This window comes from Amblyomma mixtum, chromosome 3, assembly GCF_055824585.1.
Source record: "Amblyomma mixtum isolate Tamu chromosome 3, ASM5582458v1, whole genome shotgun sequence".
In the NCBI taxonomy this organism is placed as follows: Eukaryota; Metazoa; Arthropoda; class Arachnida; order Ixodida; family Ixodidae; genus Amblyomma; species Amblyomma mixtum.
In genome coordinates, this window is record NC_143014.1 from 181,212,190 (window position 1) to 181,220,703 (window position 8,514).

The 8,514-nt window shown below is 48.7% G+C and overlaps 1 pseudogene; it reads right to left on the bottom strand.

Moving 5' to 3' along the window:
- Window positions 1-179: 179 nt before the first annotated feature.
- On the bottom strand, window positions 180-7,743 carry LOC149352927 (uncharacterized; annotated as a pseudogene).
- Window positions 7,744-8,514: the final 771 nt, after the last annotated feature.

Consider the following 8,514-nt stretch of genomic DNA (forward strand, 5'->3'; position numbering starts at 1 on the left):
GGTATTTAAACGTGCACTGACATCGCACGGTACACGGGCGTCTAGAATTTCGCATACACCGAAATTCGACCGCCGCGGCCGGGGTCAAACGTGTCTTTCGTGTCAGCAGCCGAATCCCATAAACACTAAGCCACCGTGGCGGCAGTTCGGAAAAGAGAGAAATAAATCCATACAAAAAGTTTTCGCTGCAAATTGAACGTTTATCAAATCAAACAACATATACGTACACCGTTTAACACAGCTGTGCGAAACACCAAAAGACAACGATAAAGAAACCGCAAAATAATACACACTACAGTGCGAGCAAAATTAAGCGCCAAACACTACTAGCCTTGCCAAGGCCTCCCGAAGACTCGTGGGGCACATGCAGTGCATATACACCTTCGGTAGCGCAACCCGAAATGTTAGAGTTCTGCGCACGTGACGTGCTTGACGTCCTTAAAGTCCCAGCGTTGAACAGCCGCCACAGTATCCATGATCACAGACATGAGCGACTCCAGAAAGCTAGCAGGCCGCGGTTTGGCCACCAGCGTCTTCGGTTGCTACTCCCAGCCGCCTAGACTGGATCATGGAACGACGGCTGCACGGCTGCCAGACCAGAACACCGGTGGGCATCGCACATCTCTCTATCGTGCTCGCGCGAGCAGCTGCTTGGCCAGAGGCGTCCTGGCAGTGCCTGGTGGTGTTCTACCATAGTGACGCCGCAGACGAACACAGTCTTCAAGATAGAGTCGTGGGCACACTTGCCAGCGCACTCGGCTGTCTGGATGGACAGCTGGCGCGTCGGCAGTGGGATCACGGCTACTGGCATCTGTGGCGGCTCGTACGATGGGTCTGGTGAGCCACTGTCGCTGAGCGGTGTCAATGCGACTGTCGTGCTGGACTCCGCCTGGACACGAGCCACGAAGGCTCTGGTGGCCATTACAGTCTTGATGGCGTCAGCCTGAACGGACGTGGGCTTGGCGTAAATGGTCTGCAGGACACTGCGCAGAAGCAGGAAGCGCGGGATCTTCTCCTGAATGTTTCCGAAAAGGTCCGCGAAACCGCGAACCCCTACAGCGCCGTGCTTGACCAAGTTGTTCCGCGTAGAACGGAGCTATTACCGAATTCGCGACGAATGGCCACGTCAGCTGCTAATGATGTCGATGCTACTGCGGAGACTGCGGGAACATCTTGGAATGGGCGGCGCACAAATGGTTTGATGCAGGACCTATATGAAGTAAAGCCCCGCACAGATAGCACTGCTCCAGCGTGCGTATCCTAGTTCATACCTTTCACCGCTTGGTTAAAAAATGCTATCAGCGGTGCGGCGCTAATTTAAGTCGTCGTTGTTGTTATGAGAATCACCCGGTGATGATGATGTCCTCAGGCTTGCAGGTAGATGTTAGGGACTTCTTCCTCCTATGGGCCATGAGGCAAAACCACTGATCTCCAATAGGGGGCTGGATCATGGAGGAGGGGCTGGATGGTGCATTGAAAGCCCCCATGGAATGGCTTCCGTAGCCTTTCTTACTGATAACTAGAGAGAGTGCTCGCTGCGCTGCGCTTCATCCAACAAGGACCCGCTAGGTATTAAAAATAAAAAATATTTTACAAAAGTCGCATTAATTTTCCTTTATTTCTTAATTGTTTTACAACTCACTCAAAACTTGAAGTATTGCTTTTAAAAACATTTAGCATTTTTCATTGTTACCAATTGAATATTTGAATGAGCACAGTGTTGGTTGATTTTAATGACTTAATAAATTAAATGCATTTTCATTCTTACGTCACAAGTGCTTGTAATACCTTGCAAAACTCTGTTTTTAATTTAAGAAACCGTTATCGTAATAGCAGAGTCTCTTAGCAGGTCTGCACCACGAATTGGAGCCCTACGCTACAGTGACTAGTGACTAGTCGCTGTCACCGTCACTGTCTAGTCAATAGTCAGCCGCTAGAAATATTCTATAGGCACTGTAGCCACGCTAGGCCCACCGGGAAAACAGGGCTTCGGATTGATATCTGGGGGCTTGTTTAGTATATTACGGATTGGATTTTTTGGTCGCTAAGTTTGGTTTTCATTTTTCTGTGTGTGTGCTTTGTGGTAGTGTAGTTATCGAGCTACGCAAGTAGTTCATTTGAGATGCGAAGCATCCGATGCTGCTTGACTCGAAGTGAACTGAGCGCGGTGCCTGGTGTCTGCAGGGCCTGAAATGCATTCGCGCCACCACTTGAAGCCATTTTCGCAACAAGCTGGGTTTCTGGAGCGGGAAACAACGTTTAGACAGTTTCAGTTTCGCAGTTTTCTGTACACGCCGCTCACTGGCGTCCCTATCGTGGACGTCGCTGGAACTAACGGCGCTGCAGTTGCCTTTTTCTACTTGTCTCATGTGTCGCCTGCAACGCCTAAGTAGAGACAGGCGCCGCCGCACCCCTGCCTGCTGGGAAATAAATTTTTTTCGGCAGTGTGAACAAACATAAATATGGTCTAGCACGTTGCTTGGCGGCAAATAAGCACACGCACTGAGGTTGGGACGAACGACGTGTTACTAGACGACGCGTGCTTCGCTTTCTTACGTGTTTTGTGTGTCTCATGGCGTCCAAGCACTTCAGTTTTTCACTCTGTTCTTTTCATGGTTATAGCACTTAATGCAAATCGAATGTAATGCGGAACATTTTCAGTGTACAAACATCGAGCTGTGCACTATCATGCCACATGCTGATGACATGAACTCCACGCGCTTCAGAGGTAGGAGATCAACAAGTGCTCTTGAACTCCTTGGTCTGTAACTTCTGAAAGTGCTGCCTTCAGCGCCGGGTCTTGGCTCTTTTTTCTGTCACGTGGCGGTTGTCTGTTATGAACTGTTTCCGACCTCGCCGTCTGTTCATCAAATATGTATTTACACCTGCCACCTGTTTCCATCAGGATTCTCTCAAGGCCCGCTACAAAGGCTGCAGTTTTTAACAGCTGCTTGTGCAGCTTGTAGCCATTCACGACGCAGCTGCAATCCTCATGACAACAACCTTAGGAATTATTAGACGGTCTGCAGCTGCAGTAGAAAACTCTATATACCATCCCTGTTATTTCATCCTGCATAGCTTCATGTCACGAGTCCGTGAGGGTCGCGTCATAGTCGCCAGGCCATCAAGCTTCAGTGCAGACGAATACTGGTATCGCCGAGCAGAAAAGCGGCACCAACTCATTCGAAATGAGGGCATACGAGCGGCTAGCTTGAAGACGACGTTGTACACTTACTGTCAATGCAAGGATCTCCGAACGTACAAGCCTGCATGAATCACGCTTGTTGGGTGGCTTTCGCCTGCGTTGCACGTTTCCTGGTTTTCAGATTCACTCCAGGAGACAGGCAAGGAGTCCAAGGACGGTACCGAGCAGCACGCAGTTCCCGCGGGGAATTCGCACCTCTTGCCAATTTACAACGTGCGTGTAGTCATTGACAACGTTTTCATGCTCAGAATGACGTTCACATAGCTTAGAAGTGCGACACAGCTGTTCCTGCGACGCAGGATCTGCTCCAACCTTTAAACTGGCTGTCATCGCGAGGCAGTTTCTGTTGCCACTTTTGCAGCCGGGCGCAAAGCAAGATCGTATGTGTAGCACTCACTTGAAGTCATCAAGTGCACAGATTTCACCGCAGAGAAGTCTTGACAGTCACTACGAGCACCATCCACGCGAATACCAGCTTGTAAATTCGACTAGGCCTCCCTACTGCAGCGAACGAATCTCCCGCAACAGCAGACGATGTTGATATGCTCGACTACAGCGCCAATAGTTCCTGCGACCGCCACTTTAGCCATCTCCCGACCGGAGCTGGAAGACTGAAACTTTGGTGGCTAGATCAGTAGGTGTGCCGACCGGCAAGAGACAAAGAGTAGTTCCACGCGCCTCCGCTTGATGACAACAAACCTGGCGCTGTTGTTCTATTGTTCTACACCTGGCGCTTGGGTGTGAAGAAGTAATTTGGTGTGAGCTAGTTGGTTCATCGCTGTAGTTGTTGTCAGTACGGTGCGAAAGGAACAAATTCGGGTGTTTCATAAAATTTAAGGGTTTGTGCTGATAAACCTGAGTTGCAAGTTGGCGCCTGTCTTCTTGTGTTCTTGTGCCTCTCTCGTCCTTGTTTCTTTTGCGCCGTCCTGACATCAACTACATCTTCGGTGTGAATCGTCTGCTATTCGTCGCGCTACTTTATTTTCTTGTTTCCGTCGGCTCGAAGAGAATGCAGTTCGCAAGAGACCCAGTGCTTTATGGTAAGAATGAAGAGAAGAAACTTATAGCCAGCTTAAAATCAGCGAGGACGAGACCTAAACTTCCATTGATATTGTGCCGTGATGTCCCAAAACGTTTAGAAAATGCGGGTTGGCCACTATATCTCGTTAACAAGTAGGTACCGCACTCCGCCTTGTGTGCGAATGCAACCTCGAGGAGAAGTTAATCGAACGGAACTACACATTTGTCACTGAAGGCGACACATTTTATACCATCGAAATCATTTTCTACGTAGCACGCTATGCAGCGCAAACGCGATGGGGGTGCTGGCGTTTGTCGGGGACCGGCGCACCCGTGCAAGCTCCGCCCGCTGCCACGTGCCAGCCTGCATGAAAATGGGAAGCTTTTCCCCATCGGTTGCCTTGGACAGCTTCGCGATTGCTTACATATTCTCTGGCTCGATTATTGTGGCAAAGAATAGGCGAGTTTGTGTGACCACTTAACTCTTTCCCGCAGCCAGGGGTTACCCAAGGAATTGAAATTAGGTGTAGGGTGTTCAAGGTAGAGGAGAAGCGGTAGTAATTTTTATTTTTATTTGTGTCGATGATGTGTCATAAGGAGAGCAGCGTTTATGGCGAACGCTCATGACAAAAATGACCAAATTTTCCTGTCGTGGGCAAAAAAAAAAACAGCACTGAATAAGGGGGTGCCCTCAGAAAGGCAAAGTAGCGGGATACACCGTTTTCGAAGGTGTGTAGTGAAATCACGGCCTATGGCTCAAGGTGCCATATAAGATCGGATGTGAGCAGCATATAACACTATGCTAACGAATCGTGTCAGCAAGCTTCAGTCTATCAGAAGCCTTCATTTCATTCATTGTAAAGGCCATCCTTCCTGAAAAAAAAACAAAAGAAGCTCAGTCCTAGGACGCGCACTTGAATGCATGGACACGTACGTCGTTATTTTACTACAAGTGCTGATAAACATTGCTATGTCTGTGATTTACTTTACTTTGGTCGTTTACTAAATCCCTTCACTTAAAGTACATCGTATTTAAATTTAATTTCATATTCTGTCGATCATTTCGGAATCTGGAGATTTCTGTCGCGTAAATGCATTAAGCATGCATTGTTTTTAAAATACATGAAATACGGTTACATGAGTGCGCAGACATTTTCAGAAGGACCTAAAAATTAATCGCCGAAATATATACTCCGCAGTACTCGGGGTAGTTGATACTGCACCTATCACAGCCTGGCTGAACGAGCCTGATATTCCAAAAACTCTGCATCCCTGACTCTATAATAAGCAAACGTCTCTCTTTTTTCCTTGTCCAGTTTACTCGCAATGAAAATGTTTGAAGTAAATGGGCTTCATACATGCATAGCAAAGACGAGAGGAAGCGGGCGCGAACCGGGATCTGCCGGTGGCGCCACCGCTGCGTCATGAAAGAGGGACGCGCGCTTCCCTCACCGTTCGGTGTACCTACTCATCTAGACACCATACTGAAACTGTCTGAGAACGTTGGGTCATGCTCCACGGCTGGATGGATGGATGAAAGATAGGAGCGCCCTCTTTGAAATGGGTTGATAGTTGATAGCATTTGCCACCATGCTCGACGGAAGGACGGACGGACGTCCTGTATGTTCCCAGTCCCGTTTAGTCTGGATCCCATTTGTCCACGGACCCACCTCTGTTTCTGTAACCTTTTTCTTAACCGTTATCTCCTGATTTGCATCCCAACTGTCTGCGTGCACAGCGCTCTCACGCGGTGGTAAAGCGTGCGCCCGACGACCTGAGAAGAGCTTTCTTCAAGGCACATAAAGAACAGAGGAGAGCCTGCACATGCGGTGCGAACTTGTCTGCTATTTTGCACAGAATGCCGTCCGAAATGGAAGACGCGGAGGTTGTCCGCGTGCGCAGGACGTTGCCGCAGAAAGTCCCGTCGGCTTTGGGCCTTTCTCCCGCAACGTCCTTTGAAAATCACCCGCGAGTATGTCCTAAGCAAGAGTGTTCGATCACTTATTTGTACATCCGTGCGTGGTGTAGTCGTGCAGGTCACTTTGCCTTGTGTGCTGTGTATGCTGTGTATGCTGTGCCTGTTGAACATGGCACGTTTTTATCGTTTTCCCGAATGTATGTCAGTTCTAGTGCGTTCTAACCGAAGACAAGTGCAAGGACACTCAGTGACCGACCAACATATATTACTTACTCTTTAAAGACAGATCATTATGAGGGGCACAACAGCGACCGGTTACGTTGGAGCCATATAATTGGCGGTAGTTTGGGCTGTCGGGTTTCAAGTATATTCTATTGAAGCGCGAAATGAAGGTGGTGGCAACATGCGTCATATGCCTATCTGGACGCCGTAGTGGAGGGCTCCGGATTATTTTAGTCCACCTGGGGCTCTTGCGCAGACATGGCACAGCACACTCATGTTTTCGCCTTTCGCTTTCACTTCAATGCGCCCGCCGTTCCCAGGACCGAACCCGCGACTTTGAGTTCAGCAACCGAACCCCAAACCTCTGAGCCAAAGCGACGGGTTTCTAAATGAAGGGTCAAAGTCGAAAAAGAAAGAAAACGAAAACACACATACACACTGCTTTGAAATCAAACTGAACGTTTTTTTTTCCAGAATAGAGCACATCTGCATACAACATGTCACACAAATGTAGAAGACATCTAAGGACATGTAAAAAAAACCAAACGAATACTACTCATACGTATTACGAATACTACATATACAGGATTCCTGGAAGACCCGTAAAGCATATATGCAGTGCGTACACTTTGTAATGAATCGCGGCAAATGATCTTCAACCTCATGCCTTGCGTCCTTGATGTCAAGGTGTGTAGAAGCCATCACACTATCCAGGATTACCGCATGCGATCCACCGGGAACTCTGCATGTTGCAACTGTATCACTGCCTTCCCCTGCTTTGATTGCCAGCCTGGTTGCAGTCTTGTGGTACGGCGGCTACAAGACGACCGCGGACAGCAGGACGCAGTAGTGGATGAAGCCCTCTCCAATAGCTGCTTGACCAAAACCGTCGCTGCCACCAGGATGTCGCAGTCGTAGAAGCGCAGTGCCTGGTTGTGCTGCGCTGCTGTGCGCCGTCGCAGACAAAAGCATTCATCAGGTCGGAGTTGTGGGCAGCCTTGCCAGCGTATGGGCTGTCTGGAGAAAAATCTTGCGCCTGGGAAGTGGGATCACCGCTTCTTGCATCTGCTTCCGCTGATGCGATAGGTCAGGCGAAGAACTGTCGCTCAGAGGCGTGAATAAAGCGTTCGTGCCGGACCTAGTCGGGGCACGAGTCATGAAGTCCCTGCAGACCATGACAGTCTTGACGGCGTAACCCTGGACAGGAGTTTGCTTGGCGCACTAGGCGTACCGAAAGACTTCGCAAAATCAGAAAGCGCAGGCACATGTGCTGAAAGCTTAAGAACTGTCCGCAAAATCGTGCATTAAACCAGCTTTGTGCTTCGCGAAGGTCACGCTAGTGGAACGAAGCAAACCTGCGCGTGCGAAGAATGTCCACGCCAACTGGCAGCAGTGGTGGCGCCACTCCGCACATTGCGGGGATCCATCAATACGTTCAGCGCCCAAAATTCACAAAACGCAATGAGGTGTTAACACGATTGATGCGAGCAATATTTTTTGTGACTGTTTTATTGGAAATTGTATTTTATTCATACTGGTATTTGAGCCGCGTCGTTTTAAAAATACACACAGAAACCAGGGGTAGGATACTTCTGTTAGTTTCGGTTTCAACTGCTTCAGCGCACCCGATGACTGAGGCAGACGAAACATTTAGAATGCCGCAGTGCCATTAGCTGTGGAAGCTGTCGAATTGTAATAGGTACTGGGAAATGGAGCTTCTTTGTTATCGCCGGCGCTGGTTCGAATCCTGCTCAAGGAAAAAGATTATCACCTCCATACAGTTGCCGTGACAATACCACTTTGAAGGTAGGTCGACTTTCCTCTGGCCGCTACGGCAGGAATTGGCGCTGCTGTTTGGATTGGCTGGAAAATGATATGTACGGAAATTTCCTACCCCTGTGCGTGCTCTGTATTCCGCAACTGCCTTCTCTTTTTTCTCCTGAGACCGAACACCGTAACCACGAATTTTCATTAGCCATTCATGACGCCCTAGACGCGGAAGTTGCTGGCAATATCATCTTGCCATGCATGCACATGATATTGTAAAAACGGTCCTTGTCTTCTGTCTCCAAGGCGTAAAGAACCAAAGTTTAGGTCATGTATTTTCTCTCTTTTTTTTTTTTGTAGATGGCGTTACTCGGAAGATCTG